This window comes from Anabrus simplex, chromosome X, assembly GCF_040414725.1.
Source record: "Anabrus simplex isolate iqAnaSimp1 chromosome X, ASM4041472v1, whole genome shotgun sequence".
Lineage (NCBI taxonomy): Eukaryota > Metazoa > Arthropoda > Insecta > Orthoptera > Tettigoniidae > Anabrus > Anabrus simplex.
In genome coordinates, this window is record NC_090279.1 from 187,339,585 (window position 1) to 187,353,957 (window position 14,373).

Genomic DNA, 14,373 nt, shown 5'->3' on the forward strand with positions numbered 1-14,373 from the left:
TACCGCCTTCATAAGGGCACGCGGGATATATTAAATGACCGTAATTTACATTTACTGATTGAGACAGTTAAATTACACCCAAGTGGGAGTGTTTCACTGAGTGCAGCAAGCCGCTCCATTGTACTGAAGCTCGAATGAAATTGCGCCCGACGTTTGAATAGCCATGTTGCGGCGGATGTCTCGCAGGTACTAACACACTTATGGATTGACACTGGCCCATGGCCTCCTGACGTCCTGGTCCATACATACAGATAAAGGCATGACTTCGCCGCATTAACGATAAACGCGACAAGAAATATTTTGAAGCGATTTTAAGATATTCTAAGAATCATATGATTATGGTTAAGAAATTCGTGATTTCATTTTCGCGAATTACAGAGAATTAAAGCGATAAGTGCGAAACTGCAGCAAAATTCATGGAAAATAACGAGCTTGAAATTGCATTCCAATATTACCTGTGTGAAAAGAAACGGAAAATAGGATAAGGATTTCTCAGTTCGACAGAAATACTTGTCTGATTTAATATTGTAGGAAATCCCTTAATGGTATGGCGATATAGGGTGAAAGGGTTAATTTGTTATTACATAAGGGATAATGAATGATTACCAATTTAGTATTTCACATAAATAATTCACAAATCACACGAATGAGACTTTTTATGAACAATTCTAGAAATGCCCTATGACTATGAGTCATGCTCATGACCACTCAAAAGTACATGTTTTATATTGGAAAGAACGGCTCGGCATTCTCTCAGTTCGTATGTCACATCGTTGCACAAGACTTCATTCATATGTGGACAGTAAGTGAGCCGACTGACGGAATAACTTAACCAACAGTATGCTGAATCAGAAAACCAGTGAGCTACTGTACATCTCGAGTAGCCTATACAAAATATGACGATTTAAAAAAAAATCCTTTGCTGATAGATAAATACATATTTTCAAAAATTACTGAGCGAGTTGGACGTGCGGTTAGTATCGCGTAGCTATGCGCTTGCATTCGGGGGATGGTGGGTTCGAATCCCACCGTCGGCAACCGTTAAGATGGTTTTCCGTAGTTTCCCCATTTTCACACCAGGAAATGCTGGGAATGTACCTTAATTAAGGCCATGGCTGCTACCTTCCTAATTTCAGGGAAAAAAGTACGAAGACCAGATGGCAGCAGCAAGCACTGAATGCTGTTGCTGCTGTCTTACCAGTACGTTCTACACAGCTGCAGTAGGAGCGGTGACTCTAATGTGCCGTGAATCGGATCACTGTATCGATTCAGTAATGTGAACGGAATCAAATGAATCGATTCAGTAAAATGAATCGAATGTCCCATCACTAATCAGAACGACGTCTATTATTGTTTTCACGTCAGACTAACTACTTTCATGATTTTCGGAGACATCGAGAAACTGGAATTTTATCCCGCAGGAGTTCGTTTGTGTTGAGTATTCAGCCCGAAGGCTGGTTTGATCCTCTGCAGCTCCGCCAACAGCTGCCATAACTAGCCTAGGCGTCACTGAAGAGGCGTACTAGGGAAATAAGGAGTGAGGTAGTTTCCCGTTGCTTTCCTCACCGAGCCAGCCGTTGCTATTACATATCAGTCCACCAAGCCCATTGAAATTCATGCACCAACCGACCCTATGAGCAATATTTTCACATCATTTATAACAGGGACTGGCTGCATAAGGAATGGTATTACTAGCATCACTCATACCTCAGTCACTTTCATATTGTCAAAGCCAAGGATGAGACTGAGACAGGTCAATGAAAGTAACAAATTTGATATAGCCCATACCAGAAGACATAGTGCACTGTAATCAATACATCTCGCCAGCAAAGGAGTTCGTTTAGGTGTCCTTAAATCTATCGACACGACCTTGCCGAATTTGAGCACCTTCAAACACCATCGGATTGAGCCGGATCGAACCCGCCAATTTGGGTTCAGAAGGCCAGCGCTCTTACTGTCTTAGCCACTCAGCCTGGCATTATTATTATTATTATTATTATTATTATTATTATTATTATTATTATTATTATATAACTTATTTAGCTGATGTTGATTTTTTATTCTCCCAAAATCTCTTCACGTGGGCACTGGAAACTTTCCTCCTTTCTTTAGTCCATAATTTATTGGTCCTGCTTTTTTGAACTGGTGTCGATCGCGAATAATTTCCTGTGGGATGCCAATTTCCTGAAGGTCTTTTTCTATTTCACTAAGCCAGTTGTTCTTGACTTTCATTGAGAGAGCAAGGTTGAGAATCCTTCTTGTGAGCCTGTCATTGTTCGTTCTGAGAATGTGGCCATAGAATAGCCTTTTCTGATGGCGTCGGTGATCTTTTCAGAATGCTGATAAAAGCTCCCGCTACTTCTGTTTCTTCCAGATTCCCTCTGAGTAGACTGGAAAAAAGATTTTTCCTCAATATTTTCCTCTCCTGTTTCACTATGTTTTTAATAAGTGACCTGTCTCCAATGATCAAGGTTTCCGAGGCATATAGTGCTTCAGATTTGATAACTGAGTTGTAATGTCTTAATTTTGCTTTCCTGGATACTAATTTTTTGTTATATCTGTTCCAAATGTGTCTATAGGCCTTCTGTAATATTGAGACCCTCTCCTTATTTACTTCACGATTCAAGCCTGATAGCTGAATTACTTCTCCAAGTACTTGAACTTATTCACCTGATTAATTTTGCCGAATTTAGTCTTCAGAGGCTTCACATCTGGATAACGAGCAGATCCTTCAATATATGTACTGAGGTTTTTTCATACGATATTTTGGAACTCAGTCTTAGCTACAGCTTCATGAAGTTTTTCAAGAGCCTGGACTGCTTCTTGTCTGTTGTTAGAAAGGATGGCTAGATCATATGCGAAGGCCAAACACAGAAGATTAATTTATTATTAATATTATTCCATCTCTTGTGTTTGGAGTTAAAAGTGCATGATAATCAGGTTCAATTTCCTCTTAAAATCAATAATTATCCATCACCAACCACGCTGACCTCACATGGGTAACTCTTGTTTTCTTCCGACCTCGACGAGAAAGGGTTTGCAAAGCGTAGGAAGTCTCATTCTCCCACGTTTCGTGACTTTTACAGCAGGACACATTTATTCTTCGAAGGGTCGTGCCTGTCGTATTTCTGCTACGGTTACTGATAATTATGGAGCCCAGGATCGATTCCCGGCCATGACAGGTATTTTACGTGGAATTGCGGGTTGGTTCTAAGTCCTCTCAGCCTACATGACAACAATGGCGGAGCTATTTGATGTTGAGATAGTTGCCTCGGTCTAGAAATCCAATAATAACATCCGAGAGGTTTCGCCGTGCTGACCACACGCCATCTTGTGATTTGCGCGCCTTCGGGCTGAGCAAGCCCATCAGGGCTGAAGAGGCATAGTTTATTTTTCTTTTTGACGATCATGCCTTTTCGCTCCTCGACACAACAAACAATCGCCACTTTAGTACGGTAATCTAGCTGATCTACCTTTACTGGGAGTGGACATACCCTGAAGATGTTATGCCAAAGCAGGGACAAGAAAATTAACCTAATTCCAGAAAGACAGAAGTAGAGGAGTGCCCTCACGAGCATTTCCAATAAAAGTCAAGGTGCGGTCTTGATTTGGGACAGGATAATGGATACTTGGAAATCTCTCCTGCGGGTGAACACACATCACACAGCTGGCCGTGCACACGCAAACCATCAGTACCGGTGAGGTGAAAGGAGTGTTTCAATATCTCAATGAGAACGAGGAAAGGTTTTCCTCTCGGTTCTATATAAATTATAATTTTCTCAGCTCCCTCTGTGGTTCGCTGGACCCCAGATCGCAGTTCAAATCCAGAAGAGGCAGTCTGGAATTTTAAAGGACGTAAAAAGTCCCTTCGGCACTCCATGTTATACGATGTGGGCATTTAAAAGATACATCTGCTCTCCACCAGACAAAACTGATTACAACTCAGCCAAAGGTCACCCGGCAGAATTTTGATATGAGGTTTAGTAAAATGGAATTCTGAAATTGACACACACACAGCGTAAATGGCCTCGTGTGTCTTCAACAGGTAGCAGACAGTAATGTTAGCCACTGGACATGGAATATTGCTTACAAAATTATTCTTTACGTCGTTCGTAATCAATTTAGGTCTCCTGAGACTCTCGTAGTACCTCTTTGATGCAGAATTTCCGTACCTCGGTGTTGCATTTGGTGTCTAGGTGACAAAATGTTCCTTCTCTCAGTACACGAGAAACTGTACGTGGGCAGACGAGGGCGTGTGTGTACTTGTAGTAGCCCACCTTCAAGCCTTCAAACCCACGGTCAGCCTTCTAAAGTGACTCTGCCGAATTCTAGATACAAAATGACAGGTGATCTGAGCGGAAAAAAATAATTGCACAAGAACAACTTACAGAATTGATAATTTAGTTCATGGTTAGGCCATTCTCTGGTCATTAGTCCAGTCAACACCGTCATGTGCATACAAACTATAAAATAACCTGTGCTATTGAAGAATCTGTAGTGTATGTGTAACTGTATAGTTGAAATTATGTAAAATTGGCTCATATGAAACAAATATGGCACAATTAGGAAAGACAAGTTATTATTCTTCTGTAAATCTATTCTCAGACAGGTACAGTAATAACTGGACGAACTCCATTTTTCTCGCTCCTTCGTTGGCTAACTTCTTCCATTCTCCACATCTGTTAGCATTCCAAACCTCTTTCTCCCTTTACATTATTTCCACTTCTTTATCATTTTGATTAGGTTCCACTCCCCTCCTACTCTCCTCAGTACGTCTTCATTTTTCATTGTCTGTCAATATCCAGATTTCACTTTCTCCACAACCGCACCTCAAAGATTTCCCAGTACTTCTCTTCTTTCATTTTAGTTTTGATTTTCCACGTTTCGTAACACACGAAAAACTCTCCTAGTTCAACTGGGATGTTTCTAGCCGTCAGCAAACATTTTACAATTCCAAAAACTCTCTTCCTCATAGAAATTCTGCTTCTTACTTCTTCAGTACAGCTTCCTCCTCAGTATATTTTACATTATTATGGAGTTTCTCCTCCATATAAAGCCTCAGGTTTGATTACAGTATTATTATTATTATTATTATTATTATTATTAGTAGTAGTAGTAGTACTAGTAGTAGTAGTAGTAGTAGTATACTGTTATTAAGAGCCTGCGTAGGTCAGGGGGCAGCGCACCGGCCTCTCACCGCTGGGTTCCGTGGTTCAAACCCCGGTCACTCCATGTGAGATTTGTGCTCAACAAAGCGGGGTAGGAAAAGTATAATGAGCTGATCAAGTGAGGTCGGATAGGATAGGTGAAAGTGAGGAGCCTGACGCAAGTAAGTGAAAACAATGCCAGAATTCTCGGTTAAGGGCGCCGAAGTCGCTAACCCACGCTCCCAAGTTAGGAGCCCCCGGGGCATGCCCTGTGGAAAAAGATCTCATTACAGTCAGTGATAAAGCTATGGTGTCTGCTTCATACTGGAGAGCTTTCAACATTTGAGGATACTTGGATAGATCATTATCAGCATCATAATTTGATCCAAATGCGGAGTGGATAGACGAATGGACCTCAAAAACTAGTCCTGAGTTATGGGCATTTCTGAATTCATCAACTCCAAGTTTTAATTTACCAAGGACAGCCTGGATCATCTTTCTTTCTTAATCTGTTTACCCTCCAGGGTCGGTTTTTCCCTCGGACTCAGCGAGGGATCCCACGTCTACCGCCTCAAGGGCAGTGTCCTGGAGCTTCAGACATTGGGTCGTGGGATACAACTGGGGAGGATGACCAGAACCTCGCCCAGGCGGCCTCACCTGCTATGCTGAACAGGGGCCTTGCGGGGGGGGGGGGTGGCAAGATTGGAAGGGATAGACAAGGAAGAGGGAGGGAAGCAGCCGTGGCCTTAAGTTAGGTACCATCCCGGCATTTGCCTGGAGGAGAAGTGGGAAACCATGGAAAACCACTTTCAGGATGGCTGAGGTGGGAATCGAACCCACCTCCAGTCAGTTGACCTCTCGAGGCTGAGTGGACCCCGTTCCAGCCCTCGTACCACTTTTCAAATTTCGTGGCAGAGCTGGGAATCGAACCCGGGCCTCCGGGGGTGGCAGCTAATCACACTAACCACTACGCCACAGAGGCGGACGATCATCTATATATTTTAAAAAATTATGAAAACTAAAGCCAGTCAGTCCAGCCATTTTATCCGGTCGATTTCCTTCATTTTTTTAACTGAATGGTATTCATGCACAGATTTGTCATCAGGCACTACAAATCACTTCCGCCTTCCTCAAATTATTTGATTTTTCAATTTTTCGTCTCTTTGAAGCAATCATATCTTTCTAATTGAGGTACGGAGTTCGTTTTGGCCTAAGAACACTCAGTGCTGTTTTCTCCTAGCAACATGTAAGTTATTATATTAGGAACGTTCTGCCATCTGTTGAGTATATTTAGAAGCTGGGGAAGGTCAGAGAATCAAAGAGTATCTTGCAGAGAATAGTATTCTTCCATGATCAGAGGAAGTGTACACCGTACTCTCTGGCTTCACAGGTAGTAATCGAACATGGCTGCATGAAACGACATTAATCATCATCATCATCACCACCATCATCATCATTTCTTCGGTCCAGCAAGCCGGGTGCGGTTGTGTACGAGCCTCCTCCAGTTTGTCCTATCCATCCACAGATGCTGCTCGCATATATACAACGCCAGCTCACATCTCTAATTTCAAGGACCTTCAATATCTGTTTTTTTTTTTTTTCAAACATCACGAGGACTTCCTCTTGGTCTCTTCCCAGGAACATTGTGGTCAAAGTATGTTCGAGGAGTCCTGTGAGGGTCCATTCTTTTCATGTGACCATACCATTGCAATCTCTTCACTTCTAGAGTCTCCAGCAAGCTTCTTTCCAATCCAAGCTGTTGCCGGATATCCACATTCCTTATTTTATCATCCATTTTTGTTTTCTGTAGACAAGAACGGAGGAACTTCATTTCTTGCCTGAAGACGACTCTTTGTTGGTCCAGTAAGTGTTGCTGCTTACTACATTACAAAGGATGAAAATCACATACCAGTATAAATGAATGAAAGTACTAGTAGACCCACGCTTCTCCACAGCATTCGTTAGGGTCAGATAACTCGTCTTGATATGACTCTCGTGATCATATTGTTTTGCCTGCCGTATACAATAGTTTTATGAGCTTTTAACAGCGGTACATAATCATCGATTCATTCGTAATGCACTTTATGACACTTCTTTCCCTACAATATTCACTGTGATTCGGCCATTCAGCCGTATCTGGATTTTAACATTTTCAAACGATCTTGCCCGAGAAAGTGCAACAAACAATTGGCCGTGGCTGAATACTGGTGTGGGTAAGTAGGCACCCACTTTTTCAAGAGTTTGCCCCTGCGTTTTATTAATGGTCATACAGAAGGCTAGTCGACTTGATACAGTAGTATCTGTGCGTATGGTGACTGTTTCCTCGTAGCAACATGTAAGTTACTAGGAACGTTCTGCCATCTGTTGAGTATATTTCGAAGCTGGGGAAGGTCAGAGAATCAAAGCGTATCAGAGGAAGTGTGTACTCTCCGGTTTTACAGGTAGTAATTAAACATGGCTGCATGCAATGGCATTACTAGGGATGTAAATTACTTATATCAGAATATTAATGAAAGTGTTAGTCGCTTAGCAACCTGCTAAGTACAGGATGTATTGCGGCTTACGGTAAGCCTTCGCCTGCAATTATTGTAGTGATCATTAAATGACTTGATTTTACAATTACTCAAAGTCCACTGAACTTAGAGACCTATCAACGTCTCATGAGAGACAGGCAGGTAATTCTGGAGAGAATAAAATACAAATGAAGCAAATCGTTCTAGTAGAACGGACGGGAGGATTTGCCAAAGCTGTTTTTAGTAAACTCTTTTAATTCGGTCCAGTAGAACGGACGGAAGGATTTGCCAAAGCTGTTTTAGTAAACAAGGCAGCTATTTGTGGAACTACAGGAAATGGCAGCAAAAATTGGCTTACGGGTAAATGATAAAAAGACACATTACATGGTTGTACAGAGACCGAATCATGAGGAGGTTGACAAGACTGCCTTTGAAGATTGGGAAATATATATTTAAAAGAGTAGAGGAGTTTAAATTCCTTGGTGTATTAATCTATGAGAAAATCCGAAGGGAACAGAAACACCAAGCTAGAATTAAGAATACAAATAAGGCATTTTACACTGAGATCGATAGCAGCAGTCGCTTAAGTGCGGCCAGTATCCAGTATTCGGGAGATAGTGGGTTCGAACCCCACTGTCGGCAGCCCTGAAGATTGTTTTCCGTGGTTTCCCATTTTCACACCAGGCAAATGCTGGGGCTGTACCTTAGTTAAGGCCACGGCCGTTTCCTTCCCACTTCTAGCCCTTTCCTGTCCCATCGTCGCCATAAGACCTATCTATGTCGGTGCGATGTAAAGCAAATAGCAAAAAAAAGTCATTTTACTCTATGAGCCCTATATTAGGCTCCAAGTTTTTAACAAGGAATGCAAAAATGATTATCTACAATACAATCATTCGACCAGTACTTCTGTATGGTTCCGAGACATGGAGTATAACCAAGAAAGAGCAGCAGCAGTTGCAAGTCTTTGAGAATAAAGCTTATAGAAAAATATTTGGCCCATGGTTCGGTCCTATCTCTCAAAGCTGACGGAAAAGATCTAATTATGAGATTTACACCCTCTCCCAACAACACACCATAACGGGTGTGATAGAATTCAACAGACTGCGCTGGGCTGAACATGTACTGAAGATGCAGCATATCAGAGGACCAGTAGATATATACAAGGGATCTCTTAATGGGAAAAGACCTTCAGGAAGGCCCCGAAGCACATGGAAGAAGAAGATCAACAAGGTATGCCGGAACCTACTAATTGATAACTGAGAAGAGCAGGCTCAAGATCGAAGAGGATGGAAGAGGATTGTGAGATCGGCACGGGAACTTCACGTCCCTCAGAAGCCTACGGAGTGAGTGAGTGTTTTTAGTAAACTCTTAATTCGGTCCAGTAAAACAGACTACGGGCACGACTACTCCGGTGCTACGTTTTCAGCATTCTGTTATACGGCGTTGAGGCATGGACACTAACTGAGACCATGTGCAAGAGATTGCAAGCATTTGAAATGTGGACGTACCGAAGGATGCTGAAGATACCTTGGACAGCTAAAATGACCAATATAGACGTTTTGCACCGTATGAACAAAGAACAAGAAATTCTCACTACCATCAAGAGAAGGAAGCTAGAATACTTTGGTCATATGATGCGGAACTCTAAATACCACCTTCTGCAAGTAATACTCCAAGGGAAAATGAACGGAAAACGTGGTCCGGGGAGAAGTAGGACAGCATGGCTCGGCAACTTGAGCCAGTGGTTTGGGGTGACAAAGCTTACTCTGTTCAGAACAGCTATGAACAAACAACAGATCATGCTACTGATCGCCAACGTTCTGCGAGGACATGGCACATGAAGAAGAAGAAGAAGAAAACAGACAGACGGATTTGCCGAAGCTGTTCTTAGTAAACTCGTTTAATACTATAGATTAATTGCTTAGCAACCCGCTGAGTACAGAATGTATTGCGAGCTAGTGCCTGCAATTATTGGAGAGGTCATTTAGTGATTCGATTTTAGAACTTAGAAACTCGTCAATGTCTGATGATTCACCGGCAGGTATTTCCGAAGAAAATAAAACAGAAATGAAGCACATCGGTTCAGCAGAACGGACGGACGGGACAAAGCTGTTTTTCGTAAACTTTTTTTGATATATGTATTTTCTACAGCTCTACATTAATCATGGGAAGCACACAGGAACAGTACGTACCAGCATAACACATGAAACTCTTTCTGACATGAAATGTTCAAAACGCCCTCCACTGATACGTACATGTATCAACCTGCTATTGCACTGAATCCCGAATGCACTGATGTATCCCTAGAGAATTGTGTATGCATTTAACGTCGCACTAACACATCCAAGGTTTCCGGCGACGGAAGGATAGGAAATGGCCCCAGTATTTACCATCTTCAGGAATGGCGACGGTGTGTTTCGAGCCCACTATCTCCCGAATGCAAACTCAGAGCTATGCGACCCTATAACCGCACGGCCAAATCGCTCGGTCCTGAATATATAACAGCCATGTATCCTGGTGTCTTTCGTCACTTTTATTTGTTTCTATTTCTTGTACCACATTCGTCCCTGATTCGTCTGATGTCCTCTTTGATACTTCTCAAGCACGCACGGTGTGAAAGAACATCTCATTTGGGGCTTAATGTTGTCGTCAGCTCCCGCTTGGAGCGCTGTGCCAGCATACAGCGAGCCACCTGGTGACGAACGAGCGTACCACTACAATTCTCCAACGGTAAAACATTCTTAAATTCAAACCCTCATTATTATAGAAGACTTCCTCGGGAACAGCCGAGATTTTCTTTTGGAGAAGTGAAACCAAGTAACGAGTTTCACGTTGTTTTCTTGGGACGGCATAAGACCAAAAGCCCATATCATGTCTAAAGGCACTGAACGGTACGGTTCAATATTAGCATAGTTTATATTATTTACGTTGTCAACATCCCTTTTTCTCAACTAATTTAAAGCCTACACATTGTTTGCCTAAAATTTAAGTTAATATCTGAAATCGTGCCGGGGAAAAGAACCACTGAAGGAGTGAGTGAGAGACGTCGCTCCATAAGAGAGGAAACAAATCACTTTCAAGAGTCAATAATCCTAACAATACTTTTTTTTAAATCAAATACCGAAAATGACAACAAAACATTCAAGATGATTGATTGTATTTTGACATCAAATATTGTATACAACAGGCAGGCTTACGTGAAACTGTATACGTTCACATTAATAAACTCTCCTTGGTATTTTGTGTATATACTTATCTGAGTATTTACTACTACTACTACTACTACTACTACTACTACTACTACTACTACTACATGTTTTCATTCCTCCCTTGAAGGGGAAGGTGGACTTCCTAGACGGTGACGCCGTCTCTCTGGCCAGGAGATTTGTATTGGAGAAGGACAGCCCAACAACAGACTAAATCTGTTTGCGGCGGAGGGAGAGGCGGGGAGAGGAGAAAGAGAGAGTGGGAGGGGGGGGGGGTTGAATGTCCAAAAGCTGCACGGGTTTAATGGTTAAGAAATGAAAATGAAAATCCACAGCCTGTTTCCAGTCAGGGAGGGAATGAAGTCCCATCTAGCGGCGAGGATAGGGACTGTGCCGAGGATCCCGAAGCCTGTCGCACTCCTTTGGGGCAATGATTAATGACTGACAGATGAAATGAAATTACTGTATATCGGATAGTGTTGCTGGAATCAAAGATCGTGGGGAAAACCGGAGTACCCGGAGAAAAACCTATCCCGCCTTCGACTGGTTAAGGATTAAAATCTAAAAAATACCATTTCAAATCCATTCCCATTTGGTACGTCGTACGTATTCTATGCCAAAACTCACACAGCCCATGTCGAATTTCGTTTCCTTCTGAAAGATCTGGCAGATCCCTTCTTTTCTGTGAAGAGGTCGGCAAACCTGCTAGTATTAGTAAGCAGAACCGTGCCGCACACAACCGTGGGTGCCACTCCGTATGCATTGTTTAATATTTTCCTCATAAAAACATGAGTCCTTCCTCAATGGGTTAAGGTCAAGCAGAGGCGGTTAAAGACTTCACAGGTTCGATACCCAGTACCGTCACTTTCTATTAACTTACTCCTCCACATAACCTCGTTCTTCATAGACTAAGTGATTCACCTGTTCCCTTACTAGGAGACGAAAGGCCACCTACGCAGCTCAAGGATATTGCAATAGCTACTTATTACCTCACCTCACCACCCAAGAGCATTACTTAGCTCTGCGTGTATACAGTACTGCAAGTAAACGTTGGTGAATGGAGAACGACACTGCTGAAAACCCTCGTACCGAATTTCTATCAGGCAAGCCTTTCGCTATAACTACTATATTAACAGTTGCGTAAAACTACCAGCTAGTTTACGCTCTTGTGTGGATAAGTGGTCAAATATTGGGCCTCTCAAGATCGTAATCTCTAACCCGACTGAGGTAGTCTGATTGTACAAGGGCAGAAAAATATCCATCGATATCGGGATATAAAAGATATCTGGTGCTACATTTGGTGAGTATTTCTAACAAGTCTGCCAAATTATACACCAACAAATTTTAAACTTTGCCGCAAGGAGCATATTCCATGCAAACAAAGACAAAGACAAAGACAAAGTCACCTCCGTACAGGCCATGAAGGCCCTTGGAGGAGTGGAAGGTAAAGGCTTCCACCATTGTTAACCGCGGCACGTGATGGGGTAGAATAGTTAGCTCTACGCCCGGCCGCCTTTGCCCCCAGGAATTAACCTGGTACTCATTTTTGGTGTAGGCTGAGTGAAGCTCAGGGCCATATGCACCTCCGGAAGTGGAAATCTCGTTTCTTAAATTTTACGACTTACTGACGGGGATTCGAACCCACGTCCTTCCGGGCGAACCGAGCACGCCTTTACCGCCTCGGCCAGGCAGCCCCTATTTTCCATGCAACATATAAAAATAAAAATTATCTGTCAATAACTTTGCAACCAATGAACTAATCAACTCCAAATTTTGTATGGGGCAATGTCTTATTATGTTCTTGTGTATTAAAAATGCAGAGATTCAAAATTCAGTCATGACTCACCTTAACGACATTCTGAATGTACGTGGTGAACATTTCATTAATCCATTGTGAATAAGGATTCCAACTCTATTAGTTTGAATTTTGCCCAAAGCAGGGTGCAAAATGATAGCAATTACCTATCTTCTGTCCTTAAGAGAAAGTGAGTGGGAATCACAACACAGTATACAACCCAATGACCATGAAAGAGATAAAACTCAGTGTACACGTAGCGAAGCGCACGGGTAACATTTACATAATTCAAATGTTATCGTGTAAGGTACCAAAAACTCGTGTCCCTGAGCACGGGAACCACTGAGGTAGAGGGCTATGAAGCAGTGAAATGTGGCCACTCCCAAGCATGTAAGAGGTTAATAAATTGGACAGGCATAACATATAAACGTCATGGAGTCTTACCTTATCACGATGAACCGGCGGTAAAAGTGTCTATAAAGGAGTCTAGATAGAGTAGAAGGTATGTGTATGTCCCAGTTTAGCCCACACATGCACAGCAGAACAGGTGCCTACCTGCTTGCTTCACTAGAGCAGAGGAGACGCCTCCTTAGCCCAGCGAATAAACAATACAAGGATTAGATCAGACTCGAGAACCATTTCGAGATCGTCCAATCAGATAACAATTTTCAAAGAGACCTTGGATTCAAACGAAAACATGTAGCATAATGGTGATGCTGGTGATTGTTGTTTTAAGAGGAAGAATTTTCTTACGTTAAAATTGAATAATTAAAAAAGAGGTTCAACCTATTCAATACACAAGAGAAAGAAATGTAGTGATTACATTCTTATTTAATAGTAATGAGAATTGGGACCGGTTTCGACGATAGTCCAGGTCATCGTCAGCCGATCAAAACATTAAAAAACATGAAAAACAATGCATATGAAAAAGAAAAAGATTAAGTGAACTCTGGATCGGTATAAGAGGCAATATAAAATGATGATGGGGGTAGAGACTGTGAGTCACTTAAAAGAAAACAGTGCGTAATTTTATGAATGGTGGTACGGCACACGCAATGATAGGTAAAGTCTCACATTGTTTATGAACAGCGGAGAACGGACAAATGGGTCAGTTTTTACACACCGTTCTCCGCTGTTCATAAACAATGTGAGACTTTACCTATCATTGCGTGTGCCGTACCACCATTCATAAAATTACGCACTGTTTTCTTTTAAGTGACTCACAGTCTCTACCCCCATCATCATTTTATATTGCCCCATATACCGATCCAGAGTTCACTTAATCTTTTTCTTTTTCATATGCATTGTTTTTCATGTTTTTTATGTTTTGATCGGCTGACGATGACCTGGACTATGGTCGAAACCGGTCCCAATTCTAATTACTATTAAATAAGAATGTAATCACTACATTTCTTTCTCTTATGTATTGAATAGGTTGAACCTCTTTTTCAATTATTCAATTTTAACGTTAGTACTTTCAATACGGAACAATGAAAATTTTTATCTTTAAATAAGAATTTTCTTTACAATAATTTTACGTCGCATCGACACAGATAAGCCTTATGGCGATGATGGGTCAGGAAAGGGCTGGAGTGAGAAGGAAGCGACGTGGCCTTAATTAGCCTGGTGTGAACATGTAAAACTACCGAGTTCGATAGCTGCAGTCGCTTAAGTGCGGCCAGTATCCAGTATTCGGGAGATAGTGGGTTCGA